The sequence below is a fragment of the Bidens hawaiensis genome, unplaced genomic scaffold (genome assembly GCF_021521415.1).
Source record: "Bidens hawaiensis isolate Kalapana, Puna unplaced genomic scaffold, B.hawaiensis_p1.1 tig00000326_1, whole genome shotgun sequence".
NCBI classification, from domain to species: domain Eukaryota; kingdom Viridiplantae; phylum Streptophyta; class Magnoliopsida; order Asterales; family Asteraceae; genus Bidens; species Bidens hawaiensis.
Window position 1 is genome coordinate 2,109,843 of NW_027491025.1, and position 20,084 is coordinate 2,129,926.

A 20,084-nucleotide genomic window follows, 5' to 3' on the forward strand; every position below is an offset into this window, starting at 1 on the left:
ACAGGATTGGTTTTGACAAGTCAAAAGCAATATGCTACAATTGTCAGCAACCTGGTCATTTGCAAGAGAATGCAATCAACCAAGAAATTTTCAAATGAATCAATTCCAGAATCAACAACCAGGAGGTCAGCATCAATATCAACAGAATCAGTCAAGAAGTCAGCAGCATTACCAGCAAAATCAGCCAAGATTCAACAACAACAGCAATCAAATGAACAACTTCAATAACAACAACAGTTACAATCCAAACTTCAACAACTTTCAGTCTCAGATGAACAATCAACAACAGAGTATGCAACAGAGTCAAGGATTTCAGCCTCAAATGAATCACAATCAAAACCTTCAAGCAACTCAAAATAGTTAAAACAACACTATTCCAGCAAATCAAAATCAGATCAGAAATCAAGGAAATGTGGCTGTGACTACACAACATAAAGGAAGTTTTGATTGAGCAGTCATGAAGAGGATATTGCTGATGATATCAGGAAGGAAAATGTGGCATTCATGGCCATAATTGAGAAAGAAAAGGGAACCTCCTCTCAGGTACACTCTGCTCCTACAGTGGATTTGAATGAACTTATTAGTGAACTAAAAACAAAAGTAGGCAAGCTGGAAGGTGAGTGTTTTAGAAAGCAAAGTATCATAAATGAGTATGAAGCAAGTGAAATGATTAGTGATGAAAAGATTAAGAGCCTTGAAGATGATTGCATGATCATCTACAGAACTCAAACCAGATACATCACTGAGATTGATGGTCTAAAGAAAATGTTGGTTGAAGAAAAGGTGCAAAACACAAGACTAAAGGTTGAAACTGAATTTCTTAAGAATTTGGTCTCAACTGGCAACATATGTGGAATACTGAATCAAATGAAAGAACAGGATAAATACAAGACAGTTCCACCTCCATTCAACAACAACTTTATGCCAAAAGTTGACAAAGAGAAAAGAGATGCATACTTACAACAATTCAAAGATGTCTTTCAAGACAGGGAAGAATTTGTTGATTTATACAAAAAGGTAGAAGTGAATGAAGATAGAGAGTTTGTGATTAAGAAATAAGTGAAAATGGAAAAGTCAATTGGAGTTCAAGTCTCTGAGGATGACTTTGATTCAGATGAGTTGGATCAAGATGATCTGAGTGATTTGAGTGATCAAATTACTGAAAAGGAAATTCAAGCTGCTGAAAAAGGAAGAAAGTATAAAAAACCTGAATCTGTTGATAAACTTCCAAAGTATCCACCAGTCCCACCAAAATTAAAGAAGCAAAATGATAACATTAAAAGGGAACATGTATCTTTTGACATCTGTGAAAGAAGGAAGATAAACTACAATGCAGTCAGACCACCAAGCAAGACTGTATTGAATAGGATAAAGCAGAAAAACAAGAAGAAGAAGGTGAATGAAAAGACTGATACAGAAAACTTTATCCCAGTTTATCCAATCTTTTCTAGTCATGAAGTGTTGGATGTTGGAGAAGTGGAGACAATGGAAGAATATGAGAAAAGACAGTCAAGGGTCAGAGAAGGCAGGGATGAAGAACCTTTGATTATGAAGAAGATTGTCTTTGTCAAAAGCAATGTTGAAAGACAAGACATCAAGATTGAGGAATTTGTTCCTTTTTCAATTGACTTTGATAGTTTGAAAAATCAGAAGACTTTAGGAGTCAATGCACCTAAGCCAAGTGAAAGATTCATGAAACCAAAAGAACATGAAGTCTTCAAAGGAAAGGTTTGGTGCAAAAGGTGTGATGAATATTGTCACCACATAGATTCATGCCATGAGAGATTCAAACTCAAACCATTTCATGTACCAGATGGAAAAATGTATGGTCAAGACTTTGTCCTGTACAAAGAGAAGTATGAAATGTATTTGGGAAAAGGAAATCTGTGTGGAAAGAAGTCAAGAATCAAAGAGAATGTTGAAATCAAAGAAAAGAAACAAGTAACTGAGACTGTAGGAAGAAGTAAGTCACCACAAAAGTACAAGAAGATGACAAAGAAGAAAAATCAGTTATTGAAGATTAATCAAGACTTTGAATCAGTTAAGTCTGATGAGTCTCAAGAATCATCAAATAGTGAGAAGACAAGAAGGAAAGAAATTTATCAAAGGATAAAACCAAATGAACTGACTGGTGATGAGAAGTTCTTGATGAGACATGGATATGAACCACAAGGTTTCACTTGGAAACCTAAAACAGAATCTAAAATTGAAGCTGTGACTGATAAAAGTGACTACTCAGAAACAAAGGACTATATCTTGGAAGAGAATGTCACTAACTCAGTTGAGCCTCAATGTTCAGTTTCACTTTTCAAAACACCAAAAGAATGTGGCTATGAAACTGATCATTTTGATAATCTGGAAATCACTCATGCAGATTCTGAACCTACAACACTCACTTCCAAGGCTGCCACTGAAATTGACACTGATAAGTTGCAAGTTGATGAAGCTTGCACCTCTTCACTTAACTAATCAAATTTCTCTTTGTGCAGGAACAGGCCACTCCATTGAATGATATATGGTATATGGATAGTGATTGTTCTAGGCACATGACTTGTGACAAGAGGTCACTTGTGAACTATGAAGAGAAATATGAAGGTCCTGTTGCTTTCGGGAGTGATGAAAATGGTGGAAGATTGTGGGAAAAGGAATCTTGACAAATGGAAAGGTGTCATTTGATAATGTGTTTCATGTTGAGGGACTTCAATATAATCTTCTGAGCATATCACAGATGTGTGATAAAGGTTACAAAGTTAGTTTTGATGATTCTCATTGCTTCATCTTAAAACCTAAGTTTGTAATTCCACCTGAGATGATTATGATGATGGCACCCAGAAATGGCAACTTGTATGAGTTAAATATGAAAGAAGCCATTTCAAGAGGTGGTGCATGTTTTATCTCCAAAGCCACTGAAAATGAATTAAAATTGTGGCATAGGAAATTGTGTCATGTAAACTTAAAGAACATGAATAGACTGGTCAAGGGTGAACATGTGATTGGTTTACCTACATGAGAATTTAAGTTAGATGATCACTGTGACTCATGTCAAAAGGGAAAACAACACAAGTCCACTCATAAGACAAAGCTCATCAATTCAATTGATCAACCACTTGAGTTACTTCACATGGATCTTTTTGGTCCTGTGAGTGTGCCAAGTATTGGAAAGAAAAGATACTATCTGGTGATCATTGATGACTATTCTAGATATACTTGGGTCTATTTCCTAAGTACCAAGGATGAGTCTGCTGAGTTGATTATGGGCTGTGTTACAATGATTGAGAACAAGCTGAATAAGAAAGTCAAAATGATGAGAAGTGACAATGGTACAGAGTTCAAAAATGGAGTTATGGAAGAATTCTGAACAAAGAAAGGAATATTTCAACAATTTTCAGCTCCTAGAACTCCTGAACAAAATGGTGTGGCAGAAAGAAGAAACAGAACTTTGATAGAAGCTGCCAGAACCATGATGACTGATGCAAATCTGCCTGTCACTTTTTGGGCTGAAGCAATCAATACAGCATGTTATGTTCATAACAGGGTACTTGTAAACAAAAGGCATAACAAGACTCCATATGAAATTTTCAATAATAGAAAGCCTTACATCAAGTTTTTCAAGCCCTTTGGTTGCAAATGTTTTCTATTGAACACTAGAGATTATTTGAACAAGTTTCAAACTAAGTCACTAGATTGTTTCTTTGTTGGATATTCTACTCACTCAAAGGCATACAGAGTTTATGTGAAAGATCACATGAGTGTGATAGAGTCATCTGACATCATTTTTAATGAAAATCAATTCAATACAGTCAGTGGTGCAACATGGCTGTTTAATCATGAAAAGTTAATCAACTCATTCAAGATTTATTCTAACGACTTTGATGATTCATTCTACAAGACCAGTACACATGTTGAAGAGAACAAGAAGAAAGAACTGGACTTGGAAGAATTGTGGAAAAAGGTTGCAAGAAAAGAAAAGGAATATACTTTTGTGAAAAGCTCCTCAAGCAATGCTATTGAACAAGATGAGGAAGTAAACAATCAGGACATTTCAAATATACAAAATGATCATGTTCAGAATAGGAGTGACACATGCAACCAATCAAATGAAGATGAAAATGCTTCCACAGCAAGATTTCAAGACTTGTTTCAAAGCTTGAATCTGGGAAACAATGGTGCATCTACTTCAGGACAAACCAATGATGAAGCACCAGAGTTTCATGATGCAGAAGCTGATTTGATCATTGAAGAACCAGAACTTAATGAATCAAATCTTGACACAAATGTGTCTACAAATATGATAATACAAACTCCTACTGTTGAGAAGAATCATCTTGCTGAAAATATCATTGGTGACTTGCATGAAAGAGTAACAAGGAGTCATTCTGAGATAGCAAACATCTGTCTGTACTCTTGCTTTCTATCCCAATTAGAACCAAAGAATATTGCTCAAGCATTAAAAGACAATAGTTGGGTAGAGGCTATGCAAGAGGAATTGGCCCAGTTTAGAGATTTACATGTGTGGGATCTTGTAGACAAGCCACATGACAAATATGCAATTGGAACCAAATGGGTGTTTAGAAACAAAAGGGATGAAAGGGGTTTGGTGATTAAGAACAAAGCAAGACTTGTAGCACTGGGATGTCTTCAAGAAGAAGGGATAGACTTTGAGGAAGTGTTTGCACCAGTTGCAAGACTGGAAGCCATAAGAATTTTCCTTGCATATGCTGCCTCAAAGAACATAAGAGTATTCCAGCTTGATGTTAAATCTGCATTCCTAAATGGAAAGATAGATGAAGAAGTGTATGTAGCTCAGCCACCAGGTTTTGAGGATCCCATGTATCCAAACAGGGTGTATAAGTTAAACAAAGCCCTTTATGGATTGCATCAGGCTCCTAGAGCATGGTATGATGAGCTATAAACTCATTTACTTGAAAATGGTTTTACAAGGGGAGCCATTGACAAGACACTCTTCTACAAAAGAAAAGGGACAGATTTGCTGCTTTTACAAGTCTATGTTGATGATATCATCTTTGGATCTACAAATGAAATTATGTGTTTGGAGTTTGAAGGGGTGATGAAATCCAAGTATAGCATGAGTTCCATGGGTGAAATGAACTTCTTTTTGGGGCTGCAAGTTCAACAAAAGGATGAAGGTTCCTTCATTCACCAAACTAAATATGTGCAGGACATTTTGAATAAGTTCAACTGTCATGATTACAAGACTGCTTCAACTCCAATGGACACCAAAGAAAAGATGATAGCTGATGAAAAGGGGGAGTCAGTTGATAAGCATGAATACAGAGCCAAGATTGGATCTCTGATGTATCTGACTGCAACAAGACCAGATATCATGTTTGTTGTATGTGTGTGTGCTAGGTTCCAGTCAAATCCAAAAGTATCCCACATGAATGCTGTTAAAAGAATATTCAGATACTTGAAGGGAAGACCAGACTTAGGGATTTGGTATCCAAAGAACCAATCCTTTGATCTCATTGCATATACAGACAGTGATTATGATGGATGCAATATGAGTAGAAAGTCAACATCAGGGGGATGCCAGTTTTTGGGAGAAAGGCTAGTGTCATGGCAATGCAAGAAACAGACTACAGTATCAATCTCCACTGCAGAAGCTGAATATGTTGCTGCATCTGCCTGCTGTGCACAAGTTCTCTGGATTCAAAATCAGATGCTGGACTATGGTTTGAGTTTTCTAAACACCCCTATCCTGATTGATAATACTGCTGCATATTTTACTGTTAAGAATCCTGTGCAACATTCTAAGACTAAGCACATTGAGATCAGACATCACTTCATCAGAGATTGCAGTGAAAAAGGTCTGATTGAAATGCAAAGAGTTGATACAAGTGATAATTTGGCTGACCTATTCACCAAACCACTTGATAGAACCAGATTCAACTTTCTTTTGAAAGCCCTGGGGATGATCATCTCTGATGAAATCTGATTAAGGATGTGTGCTTGGTTGGGTACCTCTATGTGCTACTTGAATATTTTATTAGAGGTTACACTTGATGAATATGTTACTGAGTATGTTAAATGTTATGTGACTTAACTATTTCTATTTGTGTCTCTCTGTGATAACTGAGTATTTTATTAGAGATTACATATATTGATTATGGTAACTAAATGTTAATTGAATATGTTTTGATTATGTCACTGTTTTGATGTTAACTGATAGGTGCTTGAGTAATTATCTGTGCAATTTGCTTGAAATTGATGGTAATTCTTGACTATCATGTTAACTAATCTGATGTTATGATAAGTAGTTTGACTTGTTTAGGTGAGATTGATTGCTTATCTGATGTCATGAGTAATCACATGTTTATGGTTACTTGAATATGTTCTTAATCTGATCTTCTGAAGTTGTTAAGATAGGATAGACATTGAATGTTAGTACGGTCTGTTTTTCTTGATGATGTTAAGAATGATTAAGATTTGAGTGTGTGATGCAACTGTTTGTGAATGTGTTTTATGTCAAAATTAAGTGATTCAATGAAATTTATAATGAATTTTGCATAAATACTATATTTTGGTCAAAACATGAGCAAGTTGATTAATGGTGTAGAGATATGATAAGATTATTCAGTTCAAGCTTTTAAGAAGCTTATAAGAAGGATTTTTTTAAAAGGAAAAGTCTCAAGTAGTTATTTTTGCTGAAAATTATGTCATTTGCCCAGTTGGAAGGACATGCACTTGTGTATGTTTGGTCCTTAAATCTCTATCGATTCAAAGGATAGCCATTGACCTGAAAAACTGAATGCATTTGGGGCAATTATGACTTGTTTCTTATTTCTTCACTGAAAACTATGACAATAACTCTGATTTTGATAGGATATTTATTCACATGTATGTTTGGCCCTATTGACCACTTTTGGTCAAAACAGGATAGCTATTAACCTGATAAGAAAGAGATATTGGGGTGATTGAATATTAAACTGTATTTTTTATGGGAAATGATAGTACATTGACTACTTAGCTGATCATATGGAATTAATAGGCTAAAAAGACCTTAGTATAGTCATTAACATGTATGGTTGCTTTCCCATGATGATGTAAACTCTAAGGTGATATAAACATAATGAATATGCTAATCTTTATGTGGAGATGCATAGTTGTTTTGCATGTCTCAAGATAGATCTCTCCGAATGATATGGCAGAAAAGTGATTACCCAGTCATACACGAGCCTGTTGTTATTTGGTCAACCAAAATGAAACATTTTTTTAAATATGACAAAGAACATGCTTTAAGAAAATTTGAGAAAATATCAAAAACAAGGGGGAGAATGAATAAATCAACCAAAAGTTGATAAGTGTTTTAAATATTTTATCAAACAAGAGGGTTACAACAAGAACTACAAAGATGCTGGCAAAATCTGTCTCATCTTGAATGAAAGGCATGTTGCTAACTATAAGTCCAACGTTCAACCTCTATATATGTTTGAGTCTAAAAATACAAAAATACAATAAGTTCTGTCATACAAAAACTATTTTTGACCAAATACAGGAGGTTGGAGTCAAATTGGGGTGATCTGGGGAAAGCCAAATAAGATTTGAGAAGAGATATGAGGCATCATAGCACAGTGTTGACCATTATTGCATTATGCTCAAACTGAACTTTAATCATATCACCAAAGAGATGAAAATCATGCTAAGTTTATACCTGCTGTTAACCTATCTAAGTTGTCATAATAATGCTGAGAGTGAAGTAATGAGATAGCTACTTAGTCAATATGATCCCATTCCTGAGATCTTTTCAGTTTATAAAAGAAATTGTTTTGAAAGGAAATATAACTGAAATTTGATCTCTAAATGCACCATTTGCTCTTAAACTATGTTCTGAAATGATACATAACTTAGAAATGTCTTTGACAAGTGGTTTAAGTCAAAAAGTGTTGCATTTTGCCTAAATTAGGTTGAATATGTAAGTTCTAGTAAGGTTTGATGCTTTATAACCTTCTCGAGCACAAACTGTTTGAATATGTATTTTCGGGTAAGGTTAATGAATTATAACCTTTCCGAGTACAAAATAGTTGATTATGTGTGAGTATGTAAGTTCGAGTAAGGTTTAATGCTTTATAACCTTCTCGAGCACAAACTGTTTGAATATGTATTTTCGGGTAAGGTTAATGAATCATAACATTTCCGAGTACAAAACAGTTGATTATGTGTGAATATGTTGTTTCGGGTAAGGTTTGAAAATTTTCAAACCTTCCGAGTAAGATTAGTCATTTTTGACTTGTTTATGTGTGAATATGTTGTTTCGGGTAAGGTTTGATAATTTTCAAACTTTCCGAGTAAGCTTAGTCATTTCTGACTAACTTTATGATTTTCGAGCATGCTTTGAAGTGTTTACACTTTACGGGTAGAATACACTGTTACACTCATTTTCCCGAGTTAGCTTGAAGTCTTGTGATGATTATGTGTTGTTATAGCTGGCTTTTAACAAGAAATTCTTGTTTCGAGCAAGCTATGCATGTTATATGCTAGTTTCGAGTAAGCTATGCATGTTATATGCTGATTGTGTTTCCAAGCAAACTTTGTGAACTTAAGTGAGTACACCAAGTAAGCTTTGTGTGAATATGTTGTTAGGAAAGGCTTGTTAATCTTTCCGGGCACGCTTAGATGTTACTGTTTAAGTTTGTCATTTTTTGGGTATGGTTTGATATGTTGAGTTCCCTCGAGCAAGGGCATACCTGATGATTGAATGTGTTTATCCTAGCAAGCTTAGTGCTAACTTAGGATTTTCGGGCAAGCTCTATGAAATTTTAGACTATAGCACACTTAAATGTTTATGTGTTTAATTTCGTTCCGAGCATGCTCTGTGATATGTGTGTTTATGATCTCTTTGAAATTACAAGTGTTTTCGGGAAAACTTTGTTTTCCGAGCACACTTTATATTTCGGGTACACTTGTGTTCCTTCAATATACTTGGTAATTTTCAAAAACTTGACTTTCCGAGTACGTTGTCTGTCAGAATTTCTTTCCGGGCACACTTTATACTATATGAAGGTTTTTCGGGTATACTTTGCATAAGATTGTTGTCCGAGCACATTTTACATTTGAAAGAGTGCTCGAGCACACTATGTATACAAGCATACTTGAATGAATGCGTTGATTGAATATGTGAGTTGGTATGATGAAATTGTTTAGATTCATACTTGAATGAATGCGTTGATTGAATATGTGAGTTGGTATGATGAAATTGTTTAGATTCATACTTGAATGAATGCGTTGTTTGAATATGTTAGTTAGTATGATAAAATTTGATTATGATTCTTATTAGGGTTCATGCTACATAAGTTTCAATTTGAATTTGAGAAATCTTTGTGAGGATCTTAATTGATTCTTAGTAAGAATGTTTATTTGATAATTGTGCTTGATTATTAGTCTTGTGATTTATTTCTCAAGAAATCAAGTATTTCGGGTAAGCTTTCTTCATAAAAAAAGAATTCGGGCAAACTTTGTATATTCCAAATTGAAAATTTGTGCGAGTAAAGTTTTACCGAGTAAGGTTTGTTAGTGGAAGTAGACCGAGTAGACTTTGGATATATTAAGCTTTCGAGTAAGGTCTTATGATCTTAAATGAAATTAAATGTTTTTAATATATCAAGTGGATAATGTTACTGGTTGACAGCTAATAATTCACAAAATGACAAAAAGCATTTAAAACCCACTTTCAAAAAGGTATAAAAGAGGGACTTAAGAAAATTTTTCAACATTATTTCCCTCTCTCTCTCTCCTTCCACTGCAAATTCTCACTCACTAAGGAACATAACCGACTTATCAAATTCAACATTAATCCAAACCCTAATTTTTATCAGCTTTCTAATTCCGACTCGGTAAGCATTAAATATTATGTTTTCCGATCACGATTAGATTGTAATGTGACTTGATTATGTATTTGAGTACTGACACTCTGTTTATGTGTTTAGGTCATTAATTTGTCGAAGAACAGGTTCATGAAGATTTCTTTCTTTCTTCTTCATCTTTATAACTTGAAATTATCTAAAGTACTGAACTTTATGACTAATTTCACTTTGAATATGTTTGTTTGTGAATTTCAGATATGGCAGATAACGAGCCGACGTATGCTTTTAAGCGAAAGCACAATATGTGCACGTTACTACAAGTGACACCAGAGAATGAACCAATGGCTCGAATGATTTCGTGGATGGCGCGGTCGAACATCAACTTTGCACTCACTGAAAGCCCAATTATTTACAGAAATCACTCCTTGGATTTCTGGAGATTAGTAGAGTTCGTTGAAGATGTGAATGGAAAATGAATAGAAGCAACCGTGGCCAGACAGGAGATTTAGATCACAGAAAGGATGATCAGAAGGTGTTTGAGACTTAATGACGATGATCACAATCACATAAACTTCAATACAAAGCACTTATTGAAGATTTTTAAAGAAACGATGGGGTATCAAGGAAATGTCCATAAAGGACAGTTTCAGAAGGGTCTGTTTCCGAAGCTATACAGATTTCTTATTCATCATATTATTCATGGATTTGCTCTGAGGAAGGGATCATGGACTCTGATGAGTCATGATCTAGCAAATGCCACAGTTGGAACAATCTTTGATTTGCCCTTTTAACTTTTCCAAGATGATTTTTGAGGGGTTAGTGGGGAATCTGAAGAAACCAGACAGAAAAAGATTTTTACAGTACCCAAGATTCCTGCAGATCATATTCAATAGTGTATTACAAGATTTACCAACAATTGGAGACACACATAAAATGCAAGATCCTGATGCTTACAAGAAAATAAAAAATCCTGGTGTCTCAAATAACTTTAATGAAAATATTCCGTTTGAAATCTTACCTTGGTTATTAAACCATGATTTGGCTATAATGCATGTGCCTGAGCTAAGCTCAGAGGAGGAAGAAGGGGTGATGATAATAGTGATGAAGGAGACTCTGATGATGATGTTGATGGCAATGAAGGTGGAGATGGTTTGGAGATGGGGATTATGGCACATGAACAGGGGGAGCAAAGAGAAGAACCTGAACAACCAATTCCAACACTACCACACTCACCACCACCAACCTCACCACATCAAACACCACCTCAAACCCTTACCCTAGACCAACCAGAAACATCCACACATCAATACACACATCAATCACCAAAACCACAAACACCTACCACCAACCAACCTGACTTTGAACCGTTTACTACATCAGACTCTACAAGTCCACATGTTGATATATTCCAAAGAAATGTTGAGTTGATGATGGAAAATGATGAGTTGAAAAGACAAGTTGAGGAGGTTAGGGATGAGAATGTTGAGTTGAGAAGAAAGAATGAAGAGATAACTAGTGAAAATGAAATGTTATTGAGAAAGTTAGCTGATACTGAACTGATGATTCTAACCCTGGTGCAGGAGGTTGAGAAGACCTCAGCTGCCCCAAAACAGGGGGAGAATATGGATGATACTGATGTAAACATGGATGATGTTGAAAGTGTTGATAATGTTGATGCTTTGATGATGATAATGAACAATTATGATGATAGTGATGAAACTGTAATGGAAGTGATAGAAGAAGAAACCAATGATGATGAGGAGGTTGTGCTTACAGAAGAACTGACTGAGATCATGGATGAGGAAATGACTGTTGAAAATACTGGTTTGAATGCCACTACTGAGGAACTGGTAAACATTGAGCCTGAAGATGATCAAGAGGCTAGTTCCAAGAGGGTAGAACATGATTCTGAACTAGAACAACTGCTCAAAGAAATTGACGAATATGAGACTTCTGATGAAGAAGAAGATGAAGAGCAGTTGAGAAAAAGGTAAAGGGATAGCAACAGAGGAAGAGCCTGCTGTGTATGCTGAAAAAGATGTAACTTTTAAAGATGATGCTGCTACTGCTGCTCTTGAAGAGCAAGAAAGAATAATCAAAGAAACTTTGGAGAGGGAGAAAATAGCATTATCACTGACTCCAGAAGAAATAGCAGAGCAAGAAAATCTGATCAGACAAGCCAACATTGAAAAAGAACTGACTGAAGATGAGACTGAACAAGAAGTTATAGAAGAACTGATCAAAATGAGCAGATTTGTGGAAGTGGACAACTCTCTGGCTTTTGTAGTAAGCATGTTTCAATTCCAAAGTCAAACATCTGAAACTGCTGAACCAGCCAATGTGAATACGTGTATGATTCCTGAAGAGGAAATTGGTGAGTCAATTGCATCTATGGCTGCCAAGAAATGGGCTGAACAAGTGAAAGAGGATTTAAGAAAGAACCCTACTGGTAATTGGCCAGAAAGAAGATTTGAAAAGACTTATGAGAGAAGAAAAAGAACATCTGAACAAAGTCCTATCAGGACTACACCTTTGCAAAGTCTAAGACCTGGTGAACATATACAAGGTGTCCCTGATGTAACAACTAGAGATGAAGCAGATCATCCAGCTCCTGATGAACCAAAGATAGATGCTATGAATGATCTGACAGAAGAGGATGACTCTGAGAACTCTGATGATGAAAATAATGACAAACCTGAGAATGATGAAGGGAAAATTGGAACAACAGCTAATGTTATGTCCCCACAAGTTGAAATGACTGATGTACACAGGGCAAACATTAAGCTGAGTATGTTGGAAGCGAAAAGGCTGATGGAACAGAAGAACAAAGATGCCAAGAAATACAAAGATTATTTGAGAAGACATGGTTACTCTGAGAAAGATTTGGCACACTTTTCTTTTGATGAATTGCAAAATTTATACATTAGTGAAAGAGAGAAAGTAGTGGAAAGATGTGTTAAAGAAAATGAGGAAATTGAAATAGAAGAGCTGAAAAGAAAATTCAATGGAATGTGTGGATGTTTATTGGAGAAAGGCATGAAGCCTGAAATTGTGAAGAACTTAGATAAAAAGACAGTTGTGGATCAGTATAACAGAAGGAAAAGAAAAGAAAAATCAACAAGGGTCCAAACTGAAAGCTCAATTCAAACTGAAGTACCTGATGAGCCACCAAAGAAGAAAAGAAGAATTCAGACCTTAAGGGAAAAGGAAAAGGAACAAGTCAAAACTGTTGAAATTCCTATCCCTCAAGAAGATGTAAAACCTGAACAAGAAAATGAACCATTCATGCCTTGGGAGAATGAGGAAATGATAAGCATCCTAAGAAACATAATGATAAACAAGAGAGGGATGACTGAAGCAGATTTAAAATGTTTTGGAGAAAGAGGATTTGAAGACTCTTTTCTACCTTCAAAAAGATGAGTGGGAAAAGGCTTTGAGAGAAGGAGAGAATCTCAGATATTATGCTGATAGCAGATTTGTACCTGCTGGACTGGCAAGAACTCCAGGAATGATAAAAATGTTAATTGAACTGGAGGCAGCAGGACATGACATTGTGGAGATAGCCAACCTTCCTACTGAGATGGTGGAAGCTATATATGTGAAAACATTCAACTTGGGACCTCAAAAGCCCAAGAAATCAATTCCATTTAGACCTCCATTCCATCAAAGATTTCCTAGAGGAAGAGGCCAAGGAGGAAGAGGAGAATCAAGCAGCTCAGTACAACACAGAACAAGACCACAATCTGATGTGGATCTACCCAGAGAGCTGTATTATGATTCAGTCACTGATTCCCTTAAAGTGATTATGGAGAGCAGGTTATTAAAAGAGATTGTGGTCAGAAGTGACTTCCATGAGTATAATAAAGATCAATTAAGAAGAATGGCCACACTTCACTTGTATGACTACAGAAACAGGGACAGATAAGCAGAAAGACAGATGAATGACTTATCAAAGTATCTACATGAAGAAGCTGATAAGGGATTTAAGTTTTTAAAAGAAAAAAGAAGTTGGAGAATGATTCAACTTCACAGATCAAAAAGGTCAGAAAAGCTGAAGAAAATGGACAGGGCTGAACTGAACTACCAAATAAGTGTCCGAGATCAGAATCCACTATCCAACATGGATACGTGTATAAGATTGGGAAGAAGAATGAGAAGGCCAAACTATACAATGCAGAAGAACGGTGTCATTGCTGAAGTGGAATACAAAGAAGACACTGGTTACTATGTGCTAAGGAACTCTGATGGAAAAGCTTTGGCGACAATCAAAAAGGATGCAGATCTGACATGCTTACACAATGATGATCTTACAGATATAAGAGACTTGGTGATACCAGAAGGGCACACTCACTACCAAGTGCTCAATATCTTCAGAGAAAGAGCTGCATCTGTAATCCAGCTGAGAAGACAAGCAGCCTACAACGAAAGAAGAAGACAAAATAGATAGAATAGGCTTTGCTATGTCATGTCTTCGGACAACTTTTGCTTATGTAATTTTGCTTTTGTAATTTGATTATGAAATTTGACTTTTAATTTGATGTGTATTTTGCTAAGTGTAAGTAACCATAGAGTGTTTTGGGTCACCTGAGGTGTTCCAATCTAGGGGGGGATTGTTGGGTCAAGAGTTTGACCCAAATGAGGATATTTGACCTAAACGAAGAATATGGAAGATTGGAATCTTCTCAACCTCCTCAGAAACTGCTAAGTATTGAATTCGAGCACACCTTGGAACTCCGAGCAAGCTTTTACTTAGCCGAGTACGAGATTTTGCCTTCCGGGCAAGGTTTACTTCAAATATTCTTCTTAAGTGGATATCCGAGCAAGGTATGCTTTTTAGTGATTTCCCGAGTAAGGATCACTGATTTGGCATATCCGAGCAAGGTTCACTTAGTCAAGAAGGGTTGTTCTTCAAGACCAAGTATTTTACTCTTCCGAGTAAGATATGGTCAACCAAGTCCAAGAAGCCAAGTAATTGGAAGACCGGGCAAGGTATTCTTTAATAATTATGGTCCGAGTATACTTGATGAGTTAATAGAATATCTCTAAGTTATTTCGAGTAAGGTTCTGCTCAAGTAAGGTATGTACTCCCGAGTACGCCTTATCAATAAGTTGTTCAACTGACAATGAGCCGAACAGGACCATAGAAGAACAAGGTTGCTCGTAAGGATTTGTCGGGAAAAGTTTGATAAGTCCAGGAAGATTGAAGTCTACTCGGTGAATATTTTACTTGGTAAAATATTCTTTAAGTAAAGTCTACCCGGAAACTGATTCCGAGTACACTTCTATGTTTACCAAGTCTGAAGGAAGGCCGAGTACACTGCGTACTCGGAGACTGAAGATTAATGAAAAGCCTACCCGGAAGACTTGTTTTACACTTAGTTTTATTTTTGAATACGTAATTTGAATATGTATTATCGGATAGGGTTTCTAGAAGGAATGACAGCTGTCTTGGGTTGGCAGGCCTATAAATAGAATATTTAGGGCACGCCGCCAAAAAAGAGGGAAGAAGACAGACAGAGAACACACGACACATTAATTGAGAATATTTTGTGTGTGACGGCTGTCTTAGGATTCCTAAAAAACCCTAAATCGATTATCCTTTTCTATGATTAACATTATATAAATGGAAATCTTTTGAGTGAATCCTTTGTGTGCCTTTTGTCTTTGAATATTCATTGCAACCGTATGTTTGTTATTGATTCCGCCTTTAACAAACGGTCATCTTTCTAAATATGTAACCCGTCATTAACTCTCTTGTCAACACGATTAATTTTATGTGAGGTTATGACATGATTGATTAAAGATCCGAGCCGAATCGACCATATTAAAGGGACTCAACAGGGAGTATGTTTTCTTGTGTTTGAGATGGTACGGTCGAGTTACTGGAGCTTCCTACACCTATCTCATTAAATATTGGTTGAAAAATTTCGCATTCATCTAATCATTTGTTCAGTCTTTCATGCATTGGTATATGTGCAGGGGGTTGTGGTTGAGAGGGTTAAGGTTCTGTTGGTGGTTTTGGTGGTTATGGTGTTGTGACTACCATTCTTCTTTGTGGTTCCTCTTCGCAATCCTCTTTGTCAGTCTTTATATCTTCTTCTCCTTATTGGTTTTGGTTACTCTAGAGGTTGTACTTGGAATACCATAGGTTCTAGGTATTCTGTATTTTGTTCACTAAAGTTTCCTACTTACATATCCGCAGTATTAACGAATATATATTCAAAGGCTTCATCGAGCTCACTCATGTTGTTTAATCAAAAACAATAAAACACCAAACTCCACAAAATAATTAAAATATATTTTTTCATATAGTTAACACATAGGTTAATACATTTATTTCCTAACTCTTAATTTAAGATTAGCTATTCTAAAAATACCCATATTACTTAAACCACTAGCTCTAATACCACTTCAGTTGTCACAGCCCTCAACCTCTATACCCCGAGAGGGAAGCCGCAAACATTGAGTGATGGTATCAGTGTTTACTAAAATAAATTTGCAGCGGAATATTTCATTAGGATTGTAGTTAGGAAAAATGAGCAGAGTTATAAACACACCATGATTCTTATTTCATAAACTAGGAATAAAACCCATTTTTATACAAACATAAATTTTATAGGGATAAACCCTAATTTACAAATTGAACATTTCTTTATTCCGGTGACAAGCCACTTATTTAAGCTAGAAGCCTGCAGACATCATTCCTTTGTCTCTAAAAAGTTGCCTGAAACATGTTTAAAAATATTTGAGCAACAAGAAATACTGGTGAGTACATTCATACATAAATGATACATTTTACAGTTACAACATTAAGGTGTTTTAAGATCCGCCTACTTACAAATTACCAAAAGGTACTTGTCACTCGACCATATTTGTGACTGTGGTCGTATTACTTATTTTATAACACTTGTCCAATAAGTAACATGTAATAGCCAAGTAGGTAAGCCTTGTATAGAAAACTCCACAATACCAATAGTAGCCATCTCGTAAGTCTACATAGACTTAAGCACTTTAATGTAATTAAAACATTTGAAATATATATGAAAACATTGGAATTATCTATCATGAGTTTAGTAGGTTTACAAATCATCATGATAGTATTGGAAAACTAGTAGTCTCACGTAAATGTGAGCTGTGTAAAAACTCTAATGTGACACCTTGCAAGTTTACAACTAAAGAGCACTTCCTGGTATTAATTAAGAACCTAGGTTAAACGCAATGTAACATAACTAGATTCGTATAAACCAAATAATCATAATGATAATCATGATACTAAAATTTTACACGATGGCATAATGTCTTACTTAGTCTAGCAGAGCTTTTGGATTCGTGTATAAAAGTTTCTTTCGATCGGAGAGGGTATCGTTACGACTACTCGGGGAATTATACAACCACTAATATGTGACAAAGTGTGAGATGTGTGAAAGTTTTGGACGAAAAATGAAGTATGGATTTCCACCCTATTTATGGTTAAAACTGGGTGTGTTTGCGTAGCGTAAACCAACACAAACAACAGCTTTACATAGCGCGAAGCAATTATAGGGTTGTCGAGTCACCCCTATCTAGGCCACTTGGTGTGCTACGTGACAGGCAATGTGTCACTTTTGCGTAACTATCACGTCCCGTAGTGCGAAGGATTATTTAAGTGATCTTCGCGTAGGCGAAGGACAAAAGTTTTTTGTGATATCTTATAAGGCTTCGCATATCACGAAGAGGCTTGAGTTCACTTCTTCACGTAGCACAAGGGAGCTAGTTTCCAAAAATACTAAGGCGGCTCTCAAGCACGAGCATGCGAAGTGCAAAGGGCGCCATTAAAGCGCCCATTGCACTTCGCCCAAGCCAATTCCCGTGCCCACGCGCGTCCGGTGTATTTCACTCTCCGCTAAGACCACTGGGTGCTATTTTTCTTATCTGAATATCATATGCCCTCTCTTTCTTATAAAGAGCTTACAAATTTTAAAATCCATAGATGTGGGACAAGAACTCACTTTCTTATTTACACCAAGGTGGCAGACCTTATGGCGCTGCTCATAAAGGTTTTTAGCATAAGCTTCTACCTTGTTCCGCTCATCTTCAGTGGAAGCTTTAGCAACATCAAGCTCCACTTATTCGTTCTTTAGCTTCTTAATATTTCCTAGAGCATAACTTCATCATCCCAAACCATTTGAGACGAGAGCACTCAAGTAAGCCAAATACTGAATAATCTTTACCATAAGCTCACCATCGCACAATGACTCGATAACCTCTTTCTCAGCTGGAGGAATGCAATGAAAATAAGGTCCTGACAAACAGAAACCTATTCAAAGTATCACGGTTACAAACCTTCCATGCTTGGACATAAATGAAGGTCCCTTCATCAGAAGTAACACCTTCAACATCATGGCTTGGGGAAGCAACACCCTTCCTTTTATGAAAAGCTTTCTCAGGAATCATAGTTTTCTTGGAAACAGACTCGGTAACAACAAGCATTTTATCTTGCTTACCATTCTCCACCTTCTTATGACCACCAGTTGAAGGACTTGGTTTCTTGGCATTTACTTTAATAACCCTCTTATGGTCCACGTAGTAGCTTTCACATCTACACTCGTCTTTGTAGGCACCTTCAAAGGGGAAAGAGTAGGACTTTTGGAAAGCTTCTCTCCAATAAAAGGAGCAAAGCCAGTGATTGAGACCACAAGAGCAGCATCTTTGTCAAGGTCAATACGATCAGTAGTATAAGAGCTGGTGCCAGAAGAAACCTTAAACCTTTTACTGCTTCTAGAAGAAGCAGTAGCAGCCTTCCTAACATTGCCTTTGGCTGGGGGAGCTGTAGAGGTTGAGGTAGCAACATCACCTTCAGAATGACGAAAGTCCTTGGTACACTTGACAACGTTGGGATGACCATGAGTAACTTCAATAAAAACAAAGGTCGCTGACAAAAATTCTTCAAGATCAAGAAAGTCTAAGGCACTTATTTCTACAAGACAAAGGAAGGAGAAGGTTAACAGAAAGTAAAATAAGAAGCTTAAACAAAAACATAACATTCCTTTTTCATCGCTATAAATCTTGGGCTCAGTGTGAGGGCTAGGCCACTTGATGCTAAGACCCAAGTAAACAAGAAACTCTTTTAGAGATATCCGAAGCTTGAAGGACATATATTGAATGTTCTTGAGAAAAGCAGCATCAAGCTCCTCAACCTTAGGCTCAGAAGGGTTCAAAGCAAGCTCATTAGTCCTCTCCACCGGAAAATATGTAAGATACAGTCTGAAATGAAGAAAAAATTATATTTCCAATTTGATTTAATACCAATCGTGCTAGAGATCAACCTAGTTTCACAATGGTTTTTCTCAACAGTAAACCAATTCCTGTTCTTGGAAAGCTGGAAGAACCTTCGGTACATCAGAAAAAATGCTCATAAGCAAGAGCGCGACCTCTAAATGTAGTATCCTAGCAACGCGAATAGGAGCCAATTGGCCAAGACAAACGTTTTGATGCTCCAATATGCTAAGAAACAACTTAGAAAATGATACGGGAGGTTGGATTGATCGAAATATTAGGTATATAGGGGAACCTTTCCTAGAGGATAACTAGAAACGGGAGTGGAATACTTGGGTAATTCCTGCTTAAGATCACTTTCGTTTCCATATCCAAACAAAACTGATCGAGTCCGCTTGAGTTATTCTGGAAAACTAGGTAGCCATGTCTGCTTTTGAACCCATAGTATAGAGAGGGACGAAAGGATGGACGGTTTTTATCTTAAAGAAGGAATCAGAAAAGAAACCGCTGGAGAAAGGAAGTTATATCCGGGAAATAAAGGGCAAGAAAGATGGGGAGTTACTCAAATATAGGTCCCTTTGGGTTATAAAGAATTTTTGAATATGAAATACCCAAAGATATGGACAGGTGGAATGTAACATCACGGGAATTTCGGGCCAAAAATGTCAAGCTTCCAAAGTTAAGGGACTAGTACTGCCAATTTCCAAACTCTAAGGACTAAAATGAAAATTCTGTTATTCTTTTCCTATCGCGATACGCGACCGGACAAAAGATGAGCCCATTGCGTAACGCGATGGGGCTTAGTCAAAGCTTCTAGATAAGATCAACAGCGATACGCGATCACTGTTGAGCTTACGTTGGCCTGACACGTCTAACACATTTACACCACGTGTGCACACATGGCACACCGGTCTCCATGTGTCCCGACACGTGGAAACACGTGTGCACACATCGTCCGCCATGTGTCAACACGTGGCACACCGTCCCGCCACGTGTCAACACGTGGCA